Raw genomic sequence first — 27,057 nt, 5'->3', positions numbered from 1 at the left:
GCTGGACTAGTCGGCACTGATGTGGAGATTCTAGGTCAGGGGTAACAGTCAAGCGAGCATGACTTTGGGGGTTTGCCTAGGTCATGATGCTTCTCGGAAGGAGTGTGTTGAAGAAATAAAGCATGCGGTGACATGGCTATAGGGCTTACGTGACGTTGCTGGACTCAGAAGCCGGCTGCCCAACTGTGGGCTAGTCCATGGAAACTCACAGGATCTACAAAGGAGATAGCTCTGACTCTTTCTCACAGAGCAGAGAGGGACATCAAAGGCCCCAACTGGTCCCCATGAGGACTTCAATTCGTGTATGTTATGCAATATACAAACAAACACCTAGCAACCTTGGGAGATGAAGCCAAACAACAGCCATCAATAGGACAGCATGTGACTTCTTTGACATCAAAGCACTGGCTAGGTAGGCTTTAAAATACCCGTTTTCACCCTGGGGATGGACAGCTGAGTTCATCCCGGAACTGGGAAGCCAGTGGATTCCTGCAGCTGAGCAAGTTGTCAGGTCAGACAGCAGGGGTGAACGTGGCATGGGTGGGCTGTGAGTGGGTAGGCTGTGGGTGGGAATGAGGAGGGAAGAAGGACTGTGTACCCAGGAAAGATAAATGACAAGAAGGAGGAATGGAAGGGAGGGTGGATAGAAGGAAGGGAAACAAGATGGATGGGAGGGAGGGTGTACTATTACAGGTGTGTGAGAGCCAATGCTGGCCCTTGGCAACATCTGCCTCCTCCAGCCAAGCAGACCTTGCTTAGAAAGCAGAGGCTCTGTGAATGAAAGGATGACAGGGGGCTGCCCAATCTGTGCCTCCCAAACGTCTCTGGATGGTGTGTCAGACATGGAAGTCCCCAAACTTTGGTGTGCCATGATGGGCCAGGCATCTCACGACACACTTCTCAGTGAGCGCTTGTCCGTTGGCTCTGAATCTCGTCTGCTGATGTTCATCTTTCCACCCGGAGCTCTCCCTCTTTAAGGGAGACGCCTAACTTGCATGCCTGTGAGATGCTCCGTGATTGAGTTGGGAAAGCTGGCTCTTTAACCAAACCATCACCCATGGCTTTCTCGTCTAACACTTCAGCACGCAGAGGTGCGGGGATGTGTGCTGAGTTGAAGCCTGGATTATTGGTAGGGATTAGAAAGTGAACAGCTTCAGCAGTCACTACTGAAGAACTGGGTCAGATGGAAATATATGCATCCAAAATCTGCTGTCTTGTCTGTCTGTCCCATGATAGTTCTCTTTCTGCTGAAAGGACATGGTAAAGCAAGGGATGGTGCTGAATTTGACTGTCAGTTAACCTTTCTTACAGGCCAAAAATTGATGCCAAGTTTGAGGGACTCCCTGTTCTGGCAAAGAGCAGCTGGCTTGGTTTTGGTGGTGAAAAGGTATCTTCCTAGCGTTGCCAACTCCATGAAGTATCTTGTCCGACGGTATCTTTGGAACCTTGTAGAATGTGCGCCTTTAACTACGTACAACACAGTGTGGATGTTCCCGGAATCAGCAGCCCACCTCAGTCCCTCAGCTCCTTTTCAGGTTACCCCTCTTCTTCCAGATGCACAAAGAAAATGGCTGGGCTTCCCTGCTTCTGCCACACATCTCTTCTAGGCTCTTGGTACAGTTTTAGGGGGATCGCTGTAATTAGGACAACATTCTAACACCTCGTCTTTTTCTTTTTCTTTCTTTCTTTTTTTTTTTTTTTTTTTTGGTTTTTCGAGACAGGGTTTCTCTGTGGCTTTGGAGCCTGTCGTGGAACTAGCTCTTGTAGACCAGGCTGGTCTCAAACTCACAGAGATCCGCCTGCCTCTGCCTCCCGAGTGCTGGGATTAAAGGCGTGTGCCACCACCGCCCGGCTCGTCTTTTTCTTTTTAAACATGTTGATTTATAGCTTCAGAAGTCCAAGAAAGTGTTTTTTTAAAAAGGCATCGATGAAACAGAAACCGCTGACAGCAGTGGCTCAGGAAACCAAAAAGAACCACATGGATTCTGAGCAAGGGTTATATCATAGCTTTGGATGGGGACGATGCGATTCAAAACCTCTAGCCATGTCCTCTTCTAGTCATAATACACAAGCAGACAATGGGGATTGTGTTCTCCAGGTTTGCTCTCATGCCAGCTTTGAAGGTTGTCTCGCATTTGATTTTAATGAAAATGAACTTAGATCATTTTGCTAGATAGCCTTATCCTAAACTCCATGCTAGCCTTGGGCCTTATTCTTATGACCGCTCTTAGATCGGGTAGACAGTATACTAGATGTGCTCCATGCTCAGAGTTTTAAACACACTAGAGTCGGTCGCCACATGGAAACGTGGATAACAGATGCTGTCCTTATGGCTGTGTGCTTCACTCTTCCCACGTCACCTGCCTAACCTTTTCTTAGATTGAACTGGGTGGTTCCCTAGTCTTCTTGATGCATAGATAGCATTGGAAGTGCTTGTTTGTATGCCATTTTTGGTATATGCATGCACCGTATTTGCAAAATAAGCCTTGTGTTCCTAGGCCTGTGGATGGAACTTAAAATATTCCCTACCAATTTCCAGGGAGTGCAAGCCCAGTTAGACTTGCTACCCACAGTGTCAAATGTGCCTTGAATTGTTTTAAGTCACTTGCTGTCTTACTAGGGACTTAAAAGTAAGTTAATTAGATTGGCTTAAATAAATGTTTATTAAGCTTGCTAAGAAATTAAGTAATGCTCACTATTTTTTAGTAAAAAAAAATATCAAAATACCATATTTTACTTAAAAAGCAAAGAACACACAACCCAGAATGGGTAGTGCTCCCTCTTCCTACATGTCATGAGACAGTGACTTCCTGTTGTGACCTACTTGTCCAAGGAAACAAATCAGCTGGTGTGCAAGTGTGTGTCTTTTACCAGCCCCACTCTGAAGCCGAGTCTGTACCCCTGCTGTTTGCAGTGCAGGAAACAATAGGCAGCCAGAACTCTCGGGTGCATGTCTTTCTGGGGTGCTCATTATGCCCATGGGCTGATCACCTGGATTGGTGCTAGTTATGGGAGAAAGAAGACAGAGGAGGCTTGGGGTGACTGGAGAGAGGATACAGGAGGAACAAGATCAGGGTTCCATGGCACTGCAGTTCTGACAGTGCCTGCCATGGTCAATGCCATCCACAGTCCTCTGGTCATCGGTCTCTTTCATCCTGAAGGCAATGTCTGCCCTTTAAGCCTTTCTACCAACTGAGTAGAGGATGTGATCTCACACTGGCCGAAGCAGCCAACAGAGAGGGAAGCTTCTTTGAAGCCTTGGTTTGTTTGATTCTTGGAAATGTTATATCCCACTCTATCATTGATTTTTATTTATTTCTATGTCAGCGTGTCTTCAGCGACATGTTTCTTGGATCCTAATGTGTAATCATTTATAAGAGTTTCCATAAATTTCATACCAGCAGTTCTTTTTAGAAAAATCACATAAATTATAAGATACATTCCATTTTGAGAAATGTTTAACCGAGAAGAAAGTATGTATCTTAGAATCAAAAACTATTCTCTGAAGATATCTGGTGTTTCCAGTGATACCAGGCCAATCTTGTGATACATGGGTGTATGCATATTGAAGATGGCAAAGTACCTCAGTAGATGGTGCACAGTTACAGATGTATTATTGGGGGTCAGTGATGAGATGGGGGTCTGAGGACTTCTGTAGGGCTCATTATGCCTTCTGCCTCCCCCGATTTCTGCCCCAGTAGGATCTCTCTGCTTGGCGCTATTTGCCCTTGGGCCCAGATAATCTCAGTTGCGCGGCAGCTATGATTATCAGTATTCCTGACTGGCAATCACCGTAGCATCTCTTCCCCTAGCTGGGGCAGCTCGTTACAAAACTGTACCTTGATGAGAGCCAGTTTCAGGGCAGAAGAGAAACTTCTGGAAAGATGACTGATCAAACGCTCTTTGACTTAGGCTCTTGCTATCCATAGGAGGTCTCTCTTTCCAGGATGCCACCCACAGGACACATCTTTGTCACCTAATAATGGATTTGTGCCTTGGCCTTCTATTTGATGTTTGCCGAGACTACTGAAAGAAACTTCTGGTCATTTAAGGTGGGAATCAAATGCTTGTTGTATAGCTCTGTGTGGTAATGGGGGAAGATCTAAGTTTATCCTCACAGGGAGTGTTGTCTAGCAGGGACAATAGTGACAATAGATGGTCACAGAGACAGAGGAGTTACACCTGCAGTCCTGTCAGGGGGGCTTCTAAGAGGGGGCAGTTCTGGACCCCTGGGAAGAAGGATAGATAGGGGCCTTTGTGGAGAAGAGAAGGTGTGGTGTGTTGCTTGCCAGGATTTGTATGGATGTCTGCAGCTTTGCTCCCTGCATCGTCAAGATGACAGGAAAGGAGAAAGTCAAGCAGGGCCACCTCACCCACCTGCCCTGAGGAAGGCTCTTCAGCTTCACTGCCCTGCAGGTAAGGTGCACTTGAAATTGAATTTACTTTTGAGGAATAAGGAGAATCACCACAGTAGGTAGTTATGGTGTCTGTGTGAACCAAAGTTTTAGAAGTGTTAAATGTTAAAACGGACAAACCAACAGCTATTAAAATTCTAAGTTACTGTAAACAGTGAGTCCTGGTCGCAAATGCCTGTCCCGCCTGGTGTTCCTAGCCCTTGAAGTCTCTTTTCATGGGGCCTGTACAACTTCCTATCTTGCCTTTTAAATACACATTTAACACCCTCACAAAGGCACTCCATCTCACGGGTTCACTAAATATTGTTTGCACATCAGCTTAAAATTTGGTTGGAACCAGGGCTGAGTAGGTTGAAAAGCCTGGGGGAACACACGTTTATATTGTTATCAAAATTCTGTGGTCTGGCATGTTCTGCAAACAGACTTCACAGCCTCCTCTGGAGAAACTGAGGTCCCATCAGGGACATTAAAAGCTTCTGATCACCCTAGGAAATGGAGAAGGAATGGAAATATCACGCCCAACCTTCCTAGGGATGGCACTGCGCAGACCATGGAGCCCCAGCTCCTAGCCAGGGTCTCTGAAATGGGTTCTGTTTCTGCCCCTTACCAATTACCGGATCACAAGTAACACACTCAACTTCCAGAGTCTCAGAGGTCTTGTCTGGAAAGTGATAGCACCGGTGATAGGAATTAGTTTGCCGAGTTATTGGAGGTAATGCCAGATCCACATAAGTGGTAGCTGTCGTCAACATGCTTTTGTTATCCCTCGCTCAGAAGAAGACTGAGTTGGCAGATTGCTTTCAGTTGAATTAGGACAGTGGGAAGATCAGTTCACTGCTCAAGAGCCACACTTAAAGAGATGTAAAATGCTAGCTGGCCGAGGGAAAGGGGTTCATGAGCCCCCACCCCAAGAAAAGGAACTATTGGTAGTTGATGGCTTCCAGGGGAAGGAGAAAGTCAGTTTTATTTAAGAGAAGATGGACCATGCTCTAGGGAATGGCTCCACATCTATGAATATATAGGCAGCATTTATTGGACTTTGTAGCTTATTTTTTTTAAAAAAAGACATGAAATTGCGTGAGGGATGGGGCTCAGTGGATCCTCTGGGAGGAGTTGGGGAAGAGTGGGAGGGTGACTGCAATTAAAACGCATTGCACACTTGTATGAAATATTTAAAGAATTAATTAAATGACATTGAGGTTATTCTTTGAATCCTAAAAAACAAAAACAAATTTCTGTTAGCTGGTTTGAGTATGTGGTCAGAGGGTGGGAGGGTTAAGATCAGTGTGGCTGAAATAATGGAACCTTCAATTCCTTATTTAACATTTTCTGGTTAAGAGTTGATGGCTTCGGTGGCTAGTAGGTCCAGATACAAGGGAAGTTCGAGTCTTAGCCCAGGCATCTTCTAATCAGGCTTGACCAGTCATCCAAGTCTACTGGAGTCAATCATCAAAGGACTTGTTGCCCAAGCCAAACTTTCTAAGTTGTGCAATCTTACCACAGTGTGTATCTCTGCCAAGATCCCCAGGTGCTTGAGGCTCATGTCTAGCTCAAATCAGAAGCCAGGGCAGAACATGGGACAGCCCAAGAATCCCAGAATTGCAACCGAGTTCTGCAATTTGACCTTGAACAAGTTTCACAACGCCACCCTTCCTGTGTTCTCAATTAACCTGGAGTAAACCTATGTATGTTGGGGTGAAGACGTGAAAGGAGGAAGGCTGGGAAGCACAGCGCATCGTTCTGCACTTGGGGTTCACAGATAATGAAGGTGATGCCTGTCTGTCTCCCACAAATACAAGATAAAGCAAGGCAGGGCAGGAGAGTCGCCTAGGCCCTTCGTTTGTGAAAAACAAACTAAAGTCAGAATTAAAAGCAGAGTCTCTTCAGCCTCTAGGACCTGGGCATGTTCTCTAGTGATCTGACCATCAGTATACCTTGATGAAAACAGGAATGAGCCATCAGGATTTCCTGATTCATCTCAGACATTGCTTATGAGGCGCAAGGCTTAATACTCGGCCCCGGGAGCAGGCGGCCCCATCCAGTGCTCTCATTTCATAGGGAGGAAAACAGAGTCAGAGACACTGAATGGCTCGCTCACAGTTCTGTTCAATGGGAGGGAGAGCTGGGGTTTGTACGATAGCTACATTATGAAGTTGATATTTGCCGCCACTCCAATGTGTGACTTCTGACACTGGCTGGAAAAGATAAATATGAACTAGACAGAATGACCTTTTTATATGCTCGCCTCTAAGTTTCCTGAACCCCAAGACTTCTCTTCTCTTCTCTTCTCTTCTCTTCTCTTCTCTTCTCTATCTCTTCCCAACCCACAGCCAATAAACCACAGAGACACATGTTGAGAGCAGAAACATCTGTCCCAGTGTCTGATGAGGAGGATTCTGTGTGTGCACACATGCACGTTTCTGTGTGTGCACAATTCTCATTTCTGTGTGTGCAGGTACATAAGTGTGCACATGTATGTACATGCATGTGGAGACCAGAGGATTACCTCTGCTCTTGTCCTTCAAGTGCTGATTCATAGGAACCTTATTTGTGTGTTTGTTTGTTTGGGGATGAGGGACAGAATTTCTCAGTAGCCTGAAAGTCACCAGAAAAGTCAGACTGGATGGCCAATAAGAAAATAATAATCTGCTCACCTCCACAAAGCAAGCATGGTCAACACGGGCCCACCTGTAGATTCCCTCAAAGCTGTATGTATGGTGAACCTGGCTAATCAATTGTAGGGCCCATTCACATGAATCTGAAGTACACCCCAGAATCCTTCTCAACACTCTACTCCTGTCAGCCACTATTAGTGAACTGGATTTTTCCCCTGAGAAAAGAAATATGCTACTAATGCAATTTTTTTGTCTCTGAAGTGATATAAAGGCCAAAAAAGGCCCAAAAGACAGTGTGCAATGAATTCCTCAGGGTGGCCAGGGCAGATGAGGAGAATCCCTCAGCGGTGTTCAAAAGTCAGAGATGGTTGATCTGTGAGACACCCCAATGCTTAGCTCCCTCCGCTCCCTTCCCCTGGCTGCTGTGGGTTTTCCCCTCAGAAATAGCTGTTTCCTAAGATTTAGGCCTTGCCTGTCTTAAGGTCTTTTTTCCCTTTAACTTCTTTCAGTTGGAGAGCTGATAGATGACTTTTTTCTCCTTTTCCCCCAACATAATAATTTTATTTATTATTGGGGAATTTCACTTAATCTACCCCAACCATATTTTATTTCCAACCTTCCCAGGTCTGTACTCCCATCCTCTAAAAAAAAAAAGAAGAAGAAGAAGAAAGAAAAAAAATACTACAAGTTCAATAATTTATGTTGCCCATATACTCACTGGAGTATCAAACTCTCAGTGGCCAGCCCCTTAAAGAAAACTGAGTCCTTCCCCGCCTGCACCCCCACCAGAAACCATCAACTGTGGAGCATGACATTTCAATTTTTAAAAGCTCTCATTGATAGCTTTCTGTCTATTTTTAACTAGAGGCCAATGGCACGGACTCCCCAGTCCAGAGCAGCAACTGAGTTTCCAAAGTCAAAACTCCTTCTGGAACTGGGTCATTTCCACCATTTGAGCCTACTCACCTTCATAGCTCTCTCCTCAGCCTGCTTAAAACACTTGGCCTTACTCTGCTGGGGGTCCACTGTATGGTGTCAGTTAACGGCCACTGGATTAATACTGTCACTACCCTTTCTCCACTTTATTAGTCACATGAGTCTAGCCCATGAGTCTCATTATCATTCGCTGAGAAAGCCTCTCCTATCTCCATTATGCCTTTCAGAAGAAGCCCGTGTCTCTAACCGTGGTTCTTTCTCTCCCATAGCCACTCAGTGGTTAGGAGGTACATCCTATGAGCCCCTGCTGACAATGAGACAATCAGGTCCCAATCAAGCCAAGACTCTGACCGCATCTTCTGCTATCCTCTCGTTTAAGTGCATTCCTCTGCCACACACCAGACCCATCGTGGTCTGGGCTGGCTGCACACCATCCAATCCCCTCGGGTCTGTGTATATCCCTGAAGCTGACTGGAAAGTGGCTTTTCCTCCTGTCTGGATAGCCATCCATCCTACAATACGTTGCTCTTAGAAAGGCTCCCTTGAGGCTGGAGGGCTGGCAGTAGGAACCAGCCAAGGAGCCTGGGGATAGGTCCTCTTTGCAATGCTGGACCTCTGGCAGCAGGAGATGGAGTGAAGGATGGGTGCCTCACGCAGAAAGCAGGGAGCTAAGATGCATTAAGAACATGGTGTAGATTTATGCTCGAGCTCTGTTGCTGGGAACTTTTCATTACAATCAGTATCTTAGCATTCTTGTCCGAGAAGTGGGTCTTAGAACAACCCCAGCCTCTAAACTGGTTGTGAGATTTAAAAGAATGAATGAATTTAAATGAGTCCAGAACACTGTAACTCAATGGTACAAACATTGACTGTGACTTAAATTTTCCTGGCAAATGGGATTGAGGACTGATTTCCACTTTCAAGTGTACAATTTTCTGTAGGGAAAAACGCACATGATCTGTAGCCCTTGAAGACCATATAATGAACAATTATTTTCTGTTTTTGAAGTGGGGACAGAGTCTGGTTGGAAAGGGGTGTGGTTTTGACCCTACCAGCTTCCTTCTTTGCCCATTGTTGGTAATTCAGATGTCCTTAGTTTAGGGAGCAGGTCTTTACTCCTAGTCCTCAGCATCCCTGCCTCTGTCACGCTCGCCTGCCAGCCAGTGGAGGCACCAACCCTCCCAAATAATGTTGTGATTGGCTTAGAGGGAGAAGAGGGGGAAGCATGGCTGTGTGTGTGAGAACAGCAGCAAGGCATGCACTGTTTATGGGGTGTTTTACAGGGAAGCTGTAATTGGAACCCTGGGATTTAGTGAGAGTTATGAGGTGGGAGAGGCTTAGCACCGGGCATCTGAAGTTGTACATGACATTGGCATGAAGAGCAGCTCTGCGTCACTGGGGTGTGTACCGCGATGGTGCTTAGATTCAGCATGATGTTTAAAGTAGTGTGTGCATGATACTTAAACTGACATCCTCCTCCTCAGCCCCATCCTCCTCCTCCTCCTCCTCATCGTCTTAACTCTTGCAGTATTCACTCCACTTAGAAAATAAAATTATAGGTCAGTTATTTGCTCTAAGCAGAGCCGCTAAGCCCAGTGAGATGGTCCAACTCTCTCATTTCCTTCCAGAGGCAACAAGTGACTCAGGGTCACTTGCATCTCAGTGCAGTGGAATCTGACCCTGCTGTCAGAGAGGTCAGCACTCCAGACACCTCTCCTGTTGCAGAAGAGAACAGGGGGCTGACCCTGGACAGGGTCTTCACTACTTTGGGTTAGCCTCTAGCCTAGACAGCAGGAAGGATCTTGTGTTCAGGGCTGGTGGGGGGAGATCCTGCTAGTTGGTCTGCAGAATGAGTTTGGCCTTTTCCTTTCGTTTTGCTTTTGCCCCATGAGGGGTAGATCAAGAAACTGAGCAAAGAAGTGGCTCCATTGACCTGTGGTCTCCCTGGCCACTGCAGATCTTTCCAAGCCTACTTTCACATTGGGGTCTTTGCACTCTGTTACTTTTCTCCAAGATGCTGCATGGGAACTTCATGTAGTGCCTTAAATTTCATTCCAGCCTCTCATAGTCTCATAGCCATTGACTTTACTCACCATCCATCTAGTGTTCTTTGTGGTATTTACTCCCATGGGGTGTGTGTCTTTGTGGTGTTCCATGCTGGCATGCCAAACAGGGTCAGACTCATAGCAGACACCCCATGATATTTGTTGAGTGGGCCCATGAATACAGAGATTATCATAATGTTGGTTAATGCAGCTTTCATCATATCTGGGTTTCACACTTTTCTATGGGTTGACAAAGAAGGTCTGAATTCTTATCAGGACCACTTCTCAGTTAAATTCCTGCTGTCCCAAACATTTTCACTGCTAGGAAATGATCGCCTGGTCATCTTTGCATAGCTGCCTTCAAGAGAGATTTCAGTGTTTGGGAATCTCATCAGTACTTAATACACAAGGTAACTTGGAGAGTACTCCCCACTGCAACCACCCGTGCGTGTGAGTGCGTGTGTGTGTGTGTGTGTGTGCGCGTGCGTGTGTGTGTTTGTGTAAATGGAAGGCTAGGTCCTGAAGACAACAGATTATCTCAGTTTGCAGCTCGGATGCTGCCATTACCGATACACAGACATGATGAACATGGAAGTTTTGGTGACTTGTCTGAGGCTGCATGATGAGTACAGAGCAGGACACGGATAGGAGTCCCACTTCACCCCATCACACTCTAGAGTCATTATTACCTGTTCAGAAATTGTGCTGTGATTGAACAAGACTGGGGCAAACATTCTTTGATGCTGGAGCTCCCATATGGGCAGGTGTTGCCAGCTCTGTTGGCTAAGGCACCATGGAATTGAGCTCAGTGAACGATTTTTCAGTTTCTCTAATTTAAAAGGAGTCAATGAAAAAAAAAAAAAAACCAAGCACACCACGCTTCCTCCTAAACAAGGAGAATATGAGGTTGCACTCTTTGCCAAGGGTATGGCACAAAATACCCTCTGTCTCCCCGAGACACATTGCTTGCTCTGAGTCTCAAACACACAAACTCTGGATTGTTGGGGCAGAAGGTTATCTTTGGTCAATATCTGGACCTAGTGAGCCGGAGGGAGGAGGGCATCCGTCAGCTAGGGTTTGCTAGCCTCTGCCTCCGTATAGGAAGCTACTCAGGCTCCTCCTTTTCAAAATGGAAGTCCTCTTCCTTTCTAGATGATCCCTTAACAATTCTCGACAGAAGTCTTGACTATGCGGCACAATGCAGAAACAACATTGTTTCCAAAGAAAACGCCCAGATGAGTATGGTGGTGAACACCTGAAATCCCAGCCCTCTGGAGACAGAGGCAGGATGGCTGAAGCCAACGAGGTCCACATAGTGAGTTCCAGGCCATCCAGTGTTCCATAACAAAGTCCTGTCTCAAAACTAAGCAAAGAAAAGCACAATGCAGTTCTACTTAAAACCCCAGAAAATGTGCAATAATTCTCTTCACATAGCTTCTTCCAGAATCATCTTGCCACTGAAATCCCCCATCCAAGGCTCACCTCTGCCCCTCCTTGTCTGTCTCAAGCCTCAGGATCTCTACCCTGTCCTCTACTTCTGTGGCCTGGGCTTGCAGACCTCCTCTGGTCAGCTGTCTGGGGCTAATGTACAGCACTTCAAAGGATCTGCCAGATCCTGTTCTAGAATGAGTGCCACCTCCATCCAGATAATTTGACAACCTGATGTCATTTAAATTCAGAATTATTCCTACAATCTCCTCTCCTTCTCTCCACCAGATACCCAGCGTGCATCCTGCCTAGTGGTTCCTAACTTCTAAGCCATTCACTGAAGCCTTCTAATTCACCCATTGCTTGAGCTGCTCCTGTCCGTGTTTGCTAATGTTCTAGGATTGTGTGTGCCCAAGGGTGTCACACTATAATTCAAGAAGGCACACGGACACTGAGATGACCCTTATGCCATTTGTTTTGTAAGAGTCCAGAGTTCCACTTCGGAGTTTTCTAGGAAGTCTGAGCATTCCTCTGAACTGGGCTTCATATTGTCTCTATTCATTAGTTACTTTTCACAGAATTTCCCCTTAATGCAGAGCTGGCCATGGGAGAGGAAAGGAGAAGGAAGGACCGGGCTGATGGCTGCTGTACAGCACACACTTATCTACTAACATACCCTCCCAACAGATTCCCCCACTGCTAGGGCAAAGGAGAAAATTCCTTTTGTGGATTGAGTAATTTCCTCAAGGCCATATAGCTAGCAAGTTTCATGTCCCATACTCTTGAAGTCTAGACTTTGTCCACTTTCTTCAGCAAAGCAACATGGAGCTTGGGCATTTCTGATAGCAGGTGCACCAAAGGCCAGACAGTGGCCAGTGCTTTGATCTCTGTGCCAAGGCTCTGTCCTGGCCCTGGTGTGCCCAGATGGACTGGGAGGGGGGGTCTTTGTGCCTGGACTTTTGGACTCCCTAATGCCATTTTTCCCATCCTTTGCTGTGGCTTGGCACTGAGCTGGGGTATTTTCCAAAGGAGCAGGTCACATGTAACATGTGCCTGGCCTGAGCTGGGTCTCATGGTTCTTTCTCTCTGCTTGGGGAAATAACACGTGGGTAGAGAACTCTCATCAATGTGACCATCTACAGTAGCAGATATCAGCAAACTTAAAAGGGAAAAAAAAGCCTACCCAGGTAGTCTGAGACAATGGTGTTAAGGTTATGTAACATTCCAGACCACTGAGAGATGGCTAACCCCCATGAAGAGGGTATGTCATTGAATATATTCGTGATAATTTCCCATGAGTTTTTAACCATGATGTTACAAAGTAATAAGCTTGCATGGTAAAAATGTTAGAAGCCTGTAAAAGTGTAGTGATGGGTGAGACCCTCTCTTCACATGCAGCACCCCTAGAATTCTTCCTGGGAGACACCACTATCAATTGCACTATGACTAATATTGATTTTAATCTTTGTATACACAATAAATATGTTTATGCTTACTCATCATCTATTTCTTTTGCAACTATCCAGACAGACAGACAGCCTGTCAGCCATCCCTCTTAAGACTAATTGATTGTGTTTGAAAATATGCAAGAATGCTTAAGCTTACTCTCTTGTTGGGGGTTGTGCCAGGACGAGCACACTCCTAACAGAGAACCTTGTGAGCTTCTGGGTACCCATCCCATCTGGGACCCAGACATCATTATAAAGTCCTTCAGCTGGGAGGGAGTAACACGGACCTGTACACCAAAGATGTCTCTGATGGCTTTGTTTACATAAACTGCCCGGTTCATCTCCTGGATCCTGTTCTTCCATGTAACGTATAAGAAGATACCCTTTGGCAAAGATGGTTCCAGTTGGGTGTTAGTCCACGGAACCTGGGCTTCAGGAAGTCTGCCCTAACTCATTCCTTACCACAGAAGGGTGTCTACTTACAACGTTAATCACCACATGATTACATAAGATAACTTGCTGGATAACCAAACAATCCACCAGAAGGCAGTCAACTTTGTCCTCATAATTTTTTTTCCCAGTTAAGTGGCACGACCACACTCTTTATTAAAACTTACTCTAAATTAACCCATGAGAAGCCAGTATGCTGTTGGGGTGTAGTAGTTCTGTGTTTTTGCAAGGCTTCCTCTTCAAAGTCGTGAAAATAACCTGTTTGATGTGTCCCTGATCCAAGCCAGCTCTTCCAGAGAGCTCTGGACACTGGCCACTTTGGTAGGTTCTGGAGAGCTCTGGACACTGGCCCCTTTGGCAGGTTCCAGAAAGCTCTGGACACTGGCCCCTTTGGTAGTAGGTTCTAGCCTCTGTACCTTACTAGCTTTGACTTTTAACAGTTAAGTCTTAGTGGAGGAAATAATTAGAGAATACCATTTCTGTCAAGAGATTGTTTTCTTTAGTTGTGGCAGATGCCTAGCCTGACCTGGCTTAGATGAAGGAGGCTACTTTAGGTTATTAGCCGGAGGTCCTAGAGGTAACTTTAGACTCTGTTAGGTCCAGAGGCTAAATCTCATCATCAGAGCCTTCTCTTCCATGCCTCTCTGTCTTCAAATACAAGGGGCTGACTTCCATATGGGCTTCTAGATATTCTGAAAGACCTGCTCTTACATTCTAGCAGCTCAGAAACCTCATTAAACAAGAGCTTCTCATCCCCACTTTTTATGTTACAAAATATTTTAAGACTGAACCTTGCTGGATTAACTTGATCTCAGTACGACCTATACTGGCTAGTTTTATGTTTGCTTAACACAAGCTAGAGTCATCAGATAGGAGAAAAATGTCTCCATAAAAAAATTAAGGCATTTACTTAGTGATCAATTGGGGAGGGCTCAATCCATTGTGGGTGGTGCCATTTCTGGGCTGGTGGTCCAGATTTACATAGAAAAGCAGGCTGAGCAAGCCATGGGGAACAGACTAGTAAGCAGCACCCCTCCGTGGCCTCTGCATCAGCTCCTGCCTCCAGGTTCCGGCCCTGAGTGAGTTTCTGCATTCTCTGCTGTTGATGATGAAGTGTTATATGGACCTGTGAGTGGAATAAGCCTCCTGAAAATGATTTTGGCCATGGTGCTTCATCATGGCCATAGTAACCCTACCTAAGCACTACCTGTGCATCTTTGTGGTCCTAAGTGGAACATTCTGATGTACCCTACCGAAGGTGGGCATAATCTCAGCTCCTCCCCAGCCACAAGAGCAGGAGGTGAGGAAGGATGGTCGAGAAGCTAGATACAAAGGAGCGGCATCAGGCCCTAGACAGGTCAAAGGAATGGGTTTGTAATATAAAGTCAAAGTATTTTTCTATAAAGGGCCAGTTAGCACCTATTTTAATATTTCACTTTTAATTACATAGTTATGCTCATGGAATAAAAAAAATCCCTAGTCAATAGGTAAACGCTGGTCGTGGCTGAGTTTAATAAACATTTGTTTATTTAGACAGTCACTGGGCTGAGATTTTCCCATAACTGTAGTTTACTGATTTTTGGTCTATGAAGTGCATAGAATCTTTTTCTCCCATATAATCTAGAAACCTCAATGCATCACATCTGCATGTAAAGAGTCTTCAATGGACGCTGGCTATCAGCATTATTCATGCTGTAAGGATAACAACAAGCTAACTTCGGTGATAATTACACTAGCACTGACAACAATTAGACATATGAAGCATGAATCATATGTCAGTCGTGTGTGCTAGGATGCTTTCTTACCATGAACAAAAGGCAGTGCCCAGGTGGGCTACACAAACACTGCACTTGTAGGTGAGCCCTAAGAGCTGGGCAGATAGCTCCCTGTGGTAAGAGCGCTTGCTGCATGAACAGGAGGGCCGAGGTTCAGATCCCCCCATATCCGCTGGTCTGTAAGCACAGCACAAGACAGAAAGATCACTGGAGCCCACTAACCAGCCAACTTAGCTGAGCAGAATGATGAGATTGAGGTTTGGTGAGAGACCCTGCCTCAGGAGAATCGAGTGAAGAGAGATGGAGCAAGATACTCAGCATCCTCCCCTGGCCTGCACTTGAGCACATACAGCATGCACCCTGTCACCCCTTAAAGATAGATGAACCCAAGGCTCAAATAAAAAGCATCACACGACAAGTTCACATAACAAATTGGGAGTGGCTTTGGGGTTTGTGTCTGTTTTCTCCAGCCCTCTTGCAGTCTTGAAGGACTCCACCTCCCAGGCATCTGGTATGCATAGTAAATTTCTGGATACAAGTGTGCGTAGATGGATAGTCCTTGATGTCTGGATCCAGGCTGGGAAATGTGGTAGTGTTGGCAAGAGTCTTGACAGGTGCTCAAGCTCGTGGGAAGAGCTAATTCGGGATTGGCGGCTGTTTTGCGACTCAGGGGAACGCCTTGCTGCTGACATGACTCAGATGTTTGTCTCACGCAGAGGCTATGAGAGGCCCCTCGATGCAGTTGACGACAAAGGACTGAAAGGCTGCTTGATCACTGCCTTGCTGACTCCCCGGTTTGCTACTGTTTGATTGGCTTAGTGAGCAGAAAACTCCTAAACTGCTAGTCTTCAGGTTGGTTGCTTGCTGGTGTAAGGATTCCCCTAGTCCCCCGTGGCCAGAGAACGGCCTGTGGGAGCTTTTGTGTGTCCCAAGATTTGCTCATCAAATTCTCGACTACTCTGGCAAACTGATTGGATTTTGATTAAGTAGGTGCTCTGCAGTGATTGCAGGCCCTGGATGAATCCTGTGCTCTTATTTCCCCCCTCTCAAGTTACACCCACTGCCACCGCTCACATCCCCTTACAAACTCCAGTGCAAAGACAGAGTCATGAGTCAAGAGAACAAACTTTAAAATCTTCTGGTCCCCAAGTGCTGTAGAGAACTAGGTGGCATTGGGGATTTGGTTTGCCATTCCTCTAAGCCGGGGGCAGCAAACACTTCCATGCTGAGCTATGATTTGCAGCTCCTGCCCAGGAGATGAGAAGGTTTAAATACAGGACCAGAAGAGAGAAGTGTGGTCGAGATGGCTGCCCGGTTACTTGACTCTAGTATCAAAACCTGAGCTTTTGAGTTGGAGAGATACAGGTTTCTCCTTGGCCGGCTGTTTGGTAGGTGATTTTAGCAAGTTAAATGTTACCAGTTCCTCTTTATAAGTTGAGGATTATAATAGTGAGACACACCCCTCCCCTGCCCACCTGCCAAGCTGCTGTTATGGGGATAAAGCAGAAAATAGGCATTGTCTCCCAAACTCCCTAGATGCTGGTAGCATCATCAGGACCTCTTAACCCACTGAGTGAGAACATCTATTCATGAGAGAAAAACAATAATGTACAACGTGTTTTCAGGACCTATGAGAAAAAATTTTAAATGCTCTCCCCAAAAAGGAATGACAAATATTTGAGAAGATAGGTATGCTGAACTCAGTCTGCACATTTCACAGTATGTCCACATATTCAGATATCACATGGTCGTTTGTATGATTTTTATGTGTTTATGTATCTTGTTAGAAATAAATTTAAATAAAAGGCCACATGTTAATGAACGAATATATCCGGGTCTCCTTCAGAGAGATCTGTGTTGAGAGCACCAAGAAATCTGTCATCGGCATCGTCTGGGAAGGGCTGAAGAGACTGGATGGGATTTTCTTTGCATGGCTGTAGAGTGAATGCTGGGACTAAGTTAGGGTGAGTTTGTCATCCTTTCTCCAAAACATGATGTCTCCATCATTCAGAGGCAGATGGCACTTTTGAACCCATCCTCTGAACTTTGCTCTTAGCAAGGGTTAAGCTGAATATAATGTCCTTCTAACCCAAGCCCTTCAGCATCACCTCAGAGCCAAGGTGAGGGGTGATTACAGGTCAGAGTAGCCCTGGACCCTCTGGTTCAGTCCCGGTGACTTCACCTAACTGTACCAGCTGTGCAAACACAGTTGCTGTGTTTAGGTCTAAAGCACTTGCCTTGGCCCTGAAGCCACCTAAATGGCTGTCATCGTGAGAAATAGGTGAGCTGCTTTTCATAAGTAAGTTTTTTGGATGTTTATGGTGAATTAGCAGCTGTGAGAGCGAGTCTGGGTGTCTTAGTAAGACCAGAGAATGAGAAGTTTGCTCGAGATCAGTAAAATAAAACAAAGCACTTCTTCCTTACATGCACACGTGTGCACATGCACACAAGCATGCATACACAAACACACACACACACACACACACACACACACACACACACACACAGATATGAGAGAGATTGAGGTCATATCTGTGACCCAGTAACTAAAGCAACACCTGCGCATACTATTCTCACCTTAAAGCTCTAGGTTCTTGTAGCCACCATACTACAGTGAAGAGAATCGGGCTTAGATGGAGACAGAGCGGAGCTGTGAATCCCAGCTCTCTCCTTTCTCAGCTCCTTGACCACAAGCAAGTTAGTCAGCCCTGCTCCCTCTTCAATGAAATGACTAACAGTCATTCATCCCAACTGTCTTCAAAGATGCTACAAACTCCTGCTGCCAAGCCAGTCCTTATACGTCGTCCTTATATGCCCACAATCTTTAGCACCTACCCTCACTGTAGACTTGTAAAGAAAAGGCTGATGTCATGGCTGGGTGTCTCAGAACACTGAGTCATTACTCTGGAGAGATCTAATTTTGGATCATTGATAACGAGGGGACCGGCAGAGAAGATGGAGGCTCCTCCATTCCCTAGAACTTGCTTGTTACATGTTGGTCTTTCTGCACTGCCCTGAAGGTGAGATCATTTCTGTTTTCACATTTGTCCCCAGAGAAGCTACTCAGAGTTATAAATTATGTGGCATCCTTGTAAAATCAAGATGATTCACTGTTATAACTTTTGTCTCCTGTCCAGTACATACTTACTTTGTGTGCAGGAATTTTGTTTAAGCACTCCGAGAATGGTCTCACCCATGCAATGACAGAACTCAATAGGGAAAGAGCCCCCAGCTTCAGAGGAGGCAGGCAGGAGGCAACTTATTTTCTGTTAGGAAAGCAACACAGGGTGATTTCTAGTAAATGTTAATGGACACTTGGTATTTTTTTGTCAGGAAGGCAATAGGGACTAGTGGGAACTGTGGTAGTGGATTCAAGTATATTCACTTCTCATTTCTACCTGATAACCACTCAGAGGTGTGCCACAGAGTAGTTCTATTTTCCACGTTTTAAGAGAGGTAAAATCTGGATTTTTTAAAAATGAAACCAACCTGTGTTTGTATGTTGTTAATTCAAATATAAAAGCAATAGCCTTGTGCCAACCAGATAAGACATTGTTTCAAGGCAAAACCTTGCTTCCACTTGAAGGTTTGTAAGTCGAGAAGGAGCAAAACTTTCTTTCAGAACACTTAGAATGAAAGGCCTGGTTTCTTTAACCTGGTTGCTTGGGAGTCAAGCATTGATGTTGCAGTAGCCAACATGGCACCCTTGACTGCATCCAACATGGCACAATGGCCTAAAGAAAGAACCAAACTGCTCCAAATGAAAGCTTACCACGGAAGTTTTCTGGGTTGTGTATGATATAAACCTCTTCCCTTTCTTCCCATAAAAACCAGACTCTTATTAATGGAAGGCAGAGTTGGGGGTCTGTTCTGAAATAAGGTACAAAAGGCTCAGTGTGTGCTGAATGTAGCCTCAGAAACACTGGGAGAGCGTGGGTGGGGGAAGAAGGAAAAAATGCACAAGGCACAAAAAGCCTGACATTTCTGTCTTAACTCAAAGCCTGCTCTGTATTTGAGCCCAGATGTCTACACTCAAGAAATACTGTAGACTTCATTTAATTCCACTACTGTATTTTGTCCTAATGTTTAATTCAATCTCCCAGTTTTACTCAGCACCCAATAGATGCCTGATATTGTGCATGCTGTAATATAGAGGACTCTGCAAAGACAGATGTGATCTTAGCTTGGGTGCCATAGTTTAAGAGCCAACCAGGTAAGCCACTGACACATGAAGAAACCTTGCCACACTCTAAATAGTAGGTTATATAAACTGAGCAGGAGAAAAATCTTTCTTCTAGGACACTTGGAAATGAAAACCTTTTTACTGGGATGCTTAGGAGTCAAATGTTGATGATCGATTATGGTGGAGATTTTTTAAACCACTTTAGGGCTGTTGGTGTGTGGTTCTGTTAGAGTAACTTTAGGATGTGCGAACAAAGTGATGTCATGGCCTCTTACTACATTTAAAAGCCCTGGTTGCCCTAGGCAACATCCTAAGATGCCACCTGAGACTCCTGCTGTACTTGTAGGCTAAGGGACTTCAGACATCTTTTCTCATGCTTTGTCTATGTGTCATTCTGAAGCCATGACCATAAGAGGAACCTGCTACTCCATGCTTGACCTCAGAAGGTCATTCCTACTCTTGCTTCCTCTGGCAGGTATCTCCCAGCTCACTGCATCACCCTTAAATCATTGCTCCCTCAAATGCTTGCAGCCATGCACCTCACACCTAATGCTGATCTCATATCTATGGATTCAGCCAGCCATGGGCAAAAAACATATTTTAAATAAAAAATTATGCCTGTTGTGAATGTGTACAGACCCTACCCCTCTGCGTGTCATTATTTCTTAACCTCATAGCATATTCACAGTGCTATACATGATTCAGGGGAAGATGTGTGTAGGTTTTCATGTTAAATACTAGGCAATTTTATATAAGAGACTCTGGTATCCTCAAATTTTGCTATCCTCAAAAGTCCCAGAATCCATCCATAGATACCCAGGACGTGGATAGAAACTACACTTCTCTCATTCTCATCCCTTTTTCAGACTTCTGGATCACTCTATTTCTCAAAACTGAGTATCACGCAGAACTATTTAGCCATCCGTCCATCCATCCATCTTCCCAACAAATAATTATTAAACATACTTTTTTTTCCCAGAAATCATGCTACACGTGGAGAGAGAGAGAGCTAATATATGAGAGTCTTATTCCAGCATTTATCTTCTCATGGGGAAAAATAAGTCCCAAAGTGTGAAAGAGGCCTTAAAAGCACCTGCAGAGCAACCTGCAGAGGGGGGATTTCAACCTTGATCCTAGGACTCAGTGCCTCTAGATGAGAGCATGCCTGGGTTTTGAAGGTGAAGTGGATGCTGGCTTAAGAAGGCTGGGCTGGATGGAGCGATGCAAAGGGTATTTCAGCCAGAGGAGACAGTTTGCTGAAAGTCACATGGCCTTTATTCACCTGGAAGTGGGGCAAGTGCCCTGTGACTCAGGACATGCCCTGTGGTCTCCCTACATTGTGAGAGCTAAGTGAAGTTTTCAGACATATCCTCATGGTCCAAGAGCCAGAGGTGGGCAGCAATTACTCTGGAAGTGTGTTTTTGGGGACTGGGCTGACCAACGTGCTTCCAGGCCATGGCATCATTTTTATTTCTAGAAGTGATTCCCAGTTTGGAATGGCCAAAGACTCCTAACTGTGCCGTGGTGAGTAAGCCTTCATGGAAATGGCAGATGTGTGGGGTCAAGACAACCTTAGGTGTCTCTCCCGGAGAGGACTTCCCAGAAGTATAGAGGTTTGATTATTGTGCTGGGTTTTTTTTTTGTTTGTTTATTTTTGTTTTATGCCAGTTTGATACGTTTGGGAAATAGGACTCTGAAGTGAGAAAAATACATCGATAGGATTGGCGTGTATGCAACTCTGTAGGGCGGTTTCTTTTGATGGTTGATGTGAGAGGTCCAGATTACTATGGTGATGCTGCGCTGGGCAGGTGGTCCTGGACATAATAAAAAGGCAGGTTGAACACCAGAGGGAACAAGCCAGTAAACAGCATCCCCCATGGGCCTGCCTCCTGGTCCGGGCTCTGGCTTCCCTCAGCGACTCTGACCTGGAAGTGGAAATGAAATAAACCCTTTCCTTCCCCATGCTGCTTTTAGGTCACAGTTTATCCCTGCGAAAGAAAGCTAGGACAATGATTTCGGTTTTTCCTGTGTTCCTCAGGAGTTTATCCGGTCACTCCTCTTTAAACAGGGCCAAAGACTGGGGGAACTGCTTGGGCCCCGCTTTCTTTCTAGTCTGGTGGGCTTCCTAAAACTCAAATTTGGCTAAATTGTCGGAATGGTTTTCTTGAACCAGCAGAGACGTTTAAGTGAAAGAAAAGAAAGCAAATTCAGTGTTGACTATGTATCAAATACTCTGCTGCTGCCCTCCCAAATACTGTCTCCGGGAAGGTTTTAGCCTCCTGACTTGGGACAGCTTAAGATGTGTTCTAGTCAACCCCTCACCCCTCAGATACTCAGGCAGCTTAGAGGAAGTGCTCCCCTGGAGGAGTCTGGAGTAATCCACGCTCAGCAGGACCTTTCCAGAAAGCATGTCTGTGGCTTAGTGAATGACACGGGCTGGAAAAGGACTAGGAAAAGGGACTGGAGGAGCCTTTGGAGTCTGGAACCCTTTAGGTGGTTTGTGCAGGGTCTGTGAAGACACAGCAACTGTCAGAAAGAGACTTCTTGGTCAATGAGCATCTCCCACTATGTCACTTAGCCAAGTCTCATGGGACGAAAGTAATGTGGGAACGTCTCTGCCCTCGCCGTGTCTTCCTGGGCCCTCAAGCCTGGCAGTGGACATTGAATGAATGCACTGCAGACCTCACAACCTCCAGGCAAAATGCACCAGCTGATTCCGGCTTCTGGGCCAGGGTGGGGGCATTCTCCTGCCATTTCATTGAAAGAGTAAGGGAGGAGAAAAGGAATTGGTGCCACATGAGATGACAGGAGAGTGTGCAGCAGGAAATCAGACTCCACCACCACATCTAAGGGGCCTGTTGCTATATTAGACACTGATGAAAAGCAGGTACAGGGAAAACTTCGCATGGCTCCATTAGGCATTCCCTCTGAGTCACGGAGCACAGTTTGCAAGAAAAGCTGAATTTGCCATTGAAACAGGGCTTGCGTGCATATGTGTGAGATGGGGCTGGGCAGCGATGGCAAAATTAACAACCTGTTTAAATAACACGGTGGAGAAACTAAAGGCTGAGAGAAACTGTAAGCTCATGTAAAGGTTTAGTTATCTTCCACCCCAGCTTTCTTGTCACGTGGCCTTCCTTTGTTGGTCAATGGAGGCCACGGGAGAGGTCTGGCTGAGCCGGCCTCAAATGTTCACAAGTTATTGCCAGCTCCTTCATCCAGGATGTCCCCAAGTAAGAACAGAGGTGACTAACAGTGTCTGTGGCTGCAGATCAGGAGATGGGGTAGGAGTGGTGAAGAACACTATGGAGTCGGTGTACCCCAATTTCCTGCCTTAGTGATTGAACTCTTCATTGCCCTGTTCTGTTTGCACAGTGTGTGGACACCTACAAAAAAGATGAGCGCACACATTTGAAGCGACTGCGCTGACTCAGGGCAAGTACATAGATCAGATTTTGCCTTGTTTCTCCGTTCCCCTGGAAGGAAATCCTTACACTATTGAAACCCTAGGCCTCCTGTCTGTCAATCTTCCCTCCTTCTAGGAGACATGTATCCCAGTAGGAGCTGGGACAGTCATTAAAACCCTGCCACTTTCACGTTGGTAATAGGCCCTAGTATTACTTATTTGACATCAATCTGAATCAGTGCCTGTGGTAAAAATCTAACATTTAGACATAACGATTTACATCTGGTGGGAGTTTTAGGTTGTAGGATAGCTGTACTTGTCATACTGTATTTATTTCACTTGCTAAGCTATGAAAAGTTTCAGAAATAGTTCAAATGGGCTCCTCATTTCTTCCAGGCTGATGTTCATATGTCCCCTACCCGTGAGACCTGCCATGACCACGTGACAAAAAATCATATATTCCTCCTGTCTCTTCTTCTGCCAGGTGCCATCACAATCTGTTCCTTCTCCCACTCACTACATGTCCGCACAAAGAGAGCAAGAGCTTTCGGTCTGAGTTTATTTTATTCACGGCCCCATTTTCGGCGGCTCTTACAGAGTGGGGGCTATACTCTGTTTCCAGAAGAAATCCGAGGACTAAAGGCAAGAATGGACAGAGGGTGCCGAAACACGCTGCCGGCATCTCTAGAAAAGCTTCCTTCCTAGGGGAAAGCGGTGCTCTTTTCATCCCCCAGTTTGTTTTGGCTGGTGCTTCTATGGAATGTCACAGGCTTGCTCGCTCACGGCTCAGAGACTAGTAAAGGATGCAGGGATTTAAAAAGATCCAGGTCAGGAACCAGCCCCTCCGAGAGATGTTTCCTGAATACTCCTTATGCCTGCCTAGCCTGGATTAGCGTGTTTCTCGTGATTCCCAGTAGCAACCCATGCAGGGTTCTATCATAGCACAGATGTAAGCAGATAATTACAATCCAACCCACTTCCTCCCTTTTTCCAGGCGAAGGCGCTCACTACGGAGCATAGTGTGAGAATATGGCATGAAGAATAGCCAATGAATCCATGCCTGTTACCTGAGTGCTTGCTAAGTAACCAGCCTATGTATAGATTCTGAAGGTATACAGGCTCCACAGCAGCTCTGCGCAATGGTATATAATCACCTTTGTTAATAATATTTCATAGTAATATTCTAGAATCTTCTTCTTTACCCTTGTGGTCTGAGAAACGCAACAGTTGGTTGCAGAATTTTTGCAGATAGTTTGGGAAGCTTCCTGTATCCCTGACTGCGACTGAGGTTCTAATTTACTTTAAAAATTATTTTCTGTGTTAAGATGGTTCACTGAGTAAAAAGGCTTGCTGTGCAAGCACAGTGACCTGAAATTAGACCCCAGAATCTATGGGGAAAATGAGAACTGACCCCTGACTGGTGTCCTCTGGCTTCCGTATAAGTGCCGTGATGCGCCTATAATAATAATAATAATAATAATAATAATAATAATAATAGATTAATAAAGTTATATGTGAAAACTTATTTTCCACATGCCTGGAGCATGTGCTTAATTCTAAGAAAGCAAGTCAGAAACATTCTGAGTAAACACTTGTGGATCCTTGACATCTTGATGCTGCCACTTTGATGTGGCTGTTTTGATTTAGGGCTCCAGGGACATTTTTGTCACAGACAAAAAAGCAAACATTAAGAAAGCAACAACCGTTTTGTATAGCAAAGAAATGTGTGCAACAGGCGCCCAGCCCTTCTTGGGGCCGGGTGCAGATGTGAGCCTACTATCTGTGTGTTTCCACTTTGCCATGGCTGTTTTGATGCCTAACGCTTTCGTGAGACCATGTGGAACTTGCCAGAATGTTTGCTTTCAATACTTGCTAAACTCATTTTAATAGAGAGAGTGGGTCTGATTTTAATTTCGATGAAAGCAGGGTACAATTGAAGTAGAAGGCAAGGGGGTTGATGATCTCGGGCGGGGCAGGCTGGGCGGGGAGATGCCAGAGTTTGGGGAGGGACTGGCTGAGGGAGCATGCTCACTATCTCAGAACTCATACCGCCGCTGGTCCTCACTGGTCATTTTCCAAGTTTTGAGCTTCATTTTACTTTGAAGTCCTGTCTGGAGAATTGTTTAAAAATAGAAAAAGAGTCCCATGCACACCTAGAAATGTGGTCTGTCTGTGTTTAAAGAGATTATTCTGGGCATTTTCTCCTGCTGGCCGCGTGAAGCCCTGGCTGTCTGTTTCAGTTGGCGGTGAAGGAAGTGGCCCTGATTGCTTGGCGATCCTTATGAATACAAGGAGCCAGCCATACTGTTTCTTTTTGTAGTGGTCAGAGTGGTCCTAAGTGCCCACATGTCACAGGAAGTCAGAAGTTGCCTACAATATCAATGTAGTAAATAGAATATAGGGCCACTAGGAACATTTTAGGTTTTGGATACTTATTCTCATCTGAGTATCCTGCCAGACTATGAAGTACTATTTCTAATTTTTAGGGCATTTTGATATCAAATACATTAAACAGCTTGTTATGAAAAGTTAGCCGTAGTGTTTAGATTCAAAGTTTTAGCTCTGAGCTAAATTGTCAATATCTTGTTGGAATGCTGGGGCAGCTGGGTAGGTCCTTCCACGTATTGGCATCTTTGCCAGGAGCTTGATGAGTCTTGTCTCTTCCTCCTGCCCCCTGGAGAAAGAAACTGCCTAGGGCCGGCACCACACTCGTGTGTTCTGTTGAACATTTTGTTTATGTGTATATGATTGTTGTCCCGGTGGATGGGTGTACATGCATGTTCAGATGTGTGTGCACATGTCTACATGTGCATGTGGAGGTCAAAGGCCATTCGTCAGGTGCCATCTATCAACCTCTCTTTTTTGAAACAAGGCCTTACATTTAGCCTGGAGCTCACTAATAGGCTAGACTGTCTAGCCAACAAGCCCTAGGGAGCTACTTGTCTCTGCCTCCCAAGTGATGGCATTATAAATACATGCCACCACAATCAGATTTTTTTTTTTTTTTGGTTTTTCGAGACAGGGTTTCTCTGCAGCTTTAGAGCCTGTCCTGGAGCTAGCTCTTGTAGACCAGGCTGGTCTCGAACTCACAGAGATCCGCCTGCCTCTGCCTCCCGAGTGCTGGGATTAAAGGCGTGTGCCACCACCGCCCGGCTCCACAATCAGATTTTTTAAGTGAGTTCCAAAGACCATACTCAAGTCTCCCTGCTTACAGGACAGGTGTTTTACTGACTGAACCATTTCTCCAGTCCCCTGACTTTTCATGAAGGAGTATCAGAGCCTTTCTTCCCATATTATAATCTTGGGATTATAATATAATCTGACTCATCCCACATTGTAGATCTTTAGAGCCCTGGCTTCTGGCCTCCAGTTTAAAAAATTGGACACACTAAACATTAGATCACACAGCTAGCAGGTGCGGAGTGAGGACCGGACCCCTGACGTCCACCTCTCCCCATTACCACCACAGACACTGCCAGGCCTGTGCTTTGCAGGCAGACATTGCTTCCACGAGGGTTTGTCGAGTCCTTTGAGAGTACCAGAGCAAGGGTAGCACCCTTCTTTGGAAGGCACTGTCATGTCTCCTACAGTGACGTGTCCTTTTGGCTGTTGCCATCTTTCCCTCTGTTTTGTTCTCACCCGTCAAATGATGGTGTTCGTAAACAGAGCTACCAAATGTGCCCTCAGTTTATCAAAGTGGAAATGCGCACGTTTCATTCTCAAAATCTTACTGGCCTAGGAAGTGATGTAGCCGGGGGTACGGGAAGGGGGAGCAAGGTTCTCACTTCCCCAGCAGGGGTTCTGTGGATCAGACTTGCCAAGACAGCTTGTGTTCATTTAAAGTGTGTCATCTGGAAAATGACTGAGTTGCATCTCAGATGATCGTGGCCAAAATGCTGCCATACTGCTTTGACTATTAGTGGTGTTGACTCACGGGCAATTTAGCAGAGCTCTGGTTTAAAACATTTTAAAACTACAGTCTGGGCGGTGGTGGTGCATGCCTTTAATCCCAGCACTCGGGAAGCAGAGACAGGCAGATCTCTGTCAGTTTGAGGCCAGCCTGGACTACAAGAGCTAGTTTCAGGACAGTCAGGGCTGTTATATAGAGAAACCCTGTCTCAAAAAAAAAAAAAAATAAATAAAACCACAGTTGACTGAACTTTCTTTTAGCTGTATGTGGTTTTTCCAGGACAGAGGGAAGGCTTGGGTTACCAGCAGGTGTGACTTTCACCTGTGTAGGATGTGGAAAATTTGAACTTGGGGGCATTCTAATTTTGGTGTAATTCAAAAATTAAAAAGTTGTGACTTTCCTGGAAATAAAATACTGCTTCCCCTGTCATTAAGAGAATGAAAGAG

The 27,057-nt window shown here is 45.5% G+C and overlaps 1 protein-coding gene across 2 annotated transcripts in view; it reads left to right on the top strand.

The window, feature by feature from the left end:
* The first annotated feature begins 381 nt into the window (after positions 1 to 381).
* Positions 382 to 27,057, top strand: part of Slc1a2 (solute carrier family 1 member 2) — an 83,065-nt gene continuing 56,389 nt past the window's right edge. The window contains exon 1 of one of the 2 annotated variants that reach the window (XM_038331708.1): positions 382 to 511. The gene's annotated coding sequence lies outside the window, so the exon portion shown is untranslated. Of the gene's footprint in view, positions 512 to 3,956; positions 4,053 to 27,057 lie in introns of those variants that run through there. The other variant, XM_038331709.1, reaches the window with a different exon arrangement.

This window comes from Arvicola amphibius, chromosome 5, assembly GCF_903992535.2.
Source record: "Arvicola amphibius chromosome 5, mArvAmp1.2, whole genome shotgun sequence".
Taxonomy (NCBI): Eukaryota; Metazoa; Chordata; class Mammalia; order Rodentia; family Cricetidae; genus Arvicola; species Arvicola amphibius.
The sequence above is the reverse complement of the archived record's forward strand: the minus strand, read 5'-3'. Positions and strand labels throughout refer to the sequence as shown.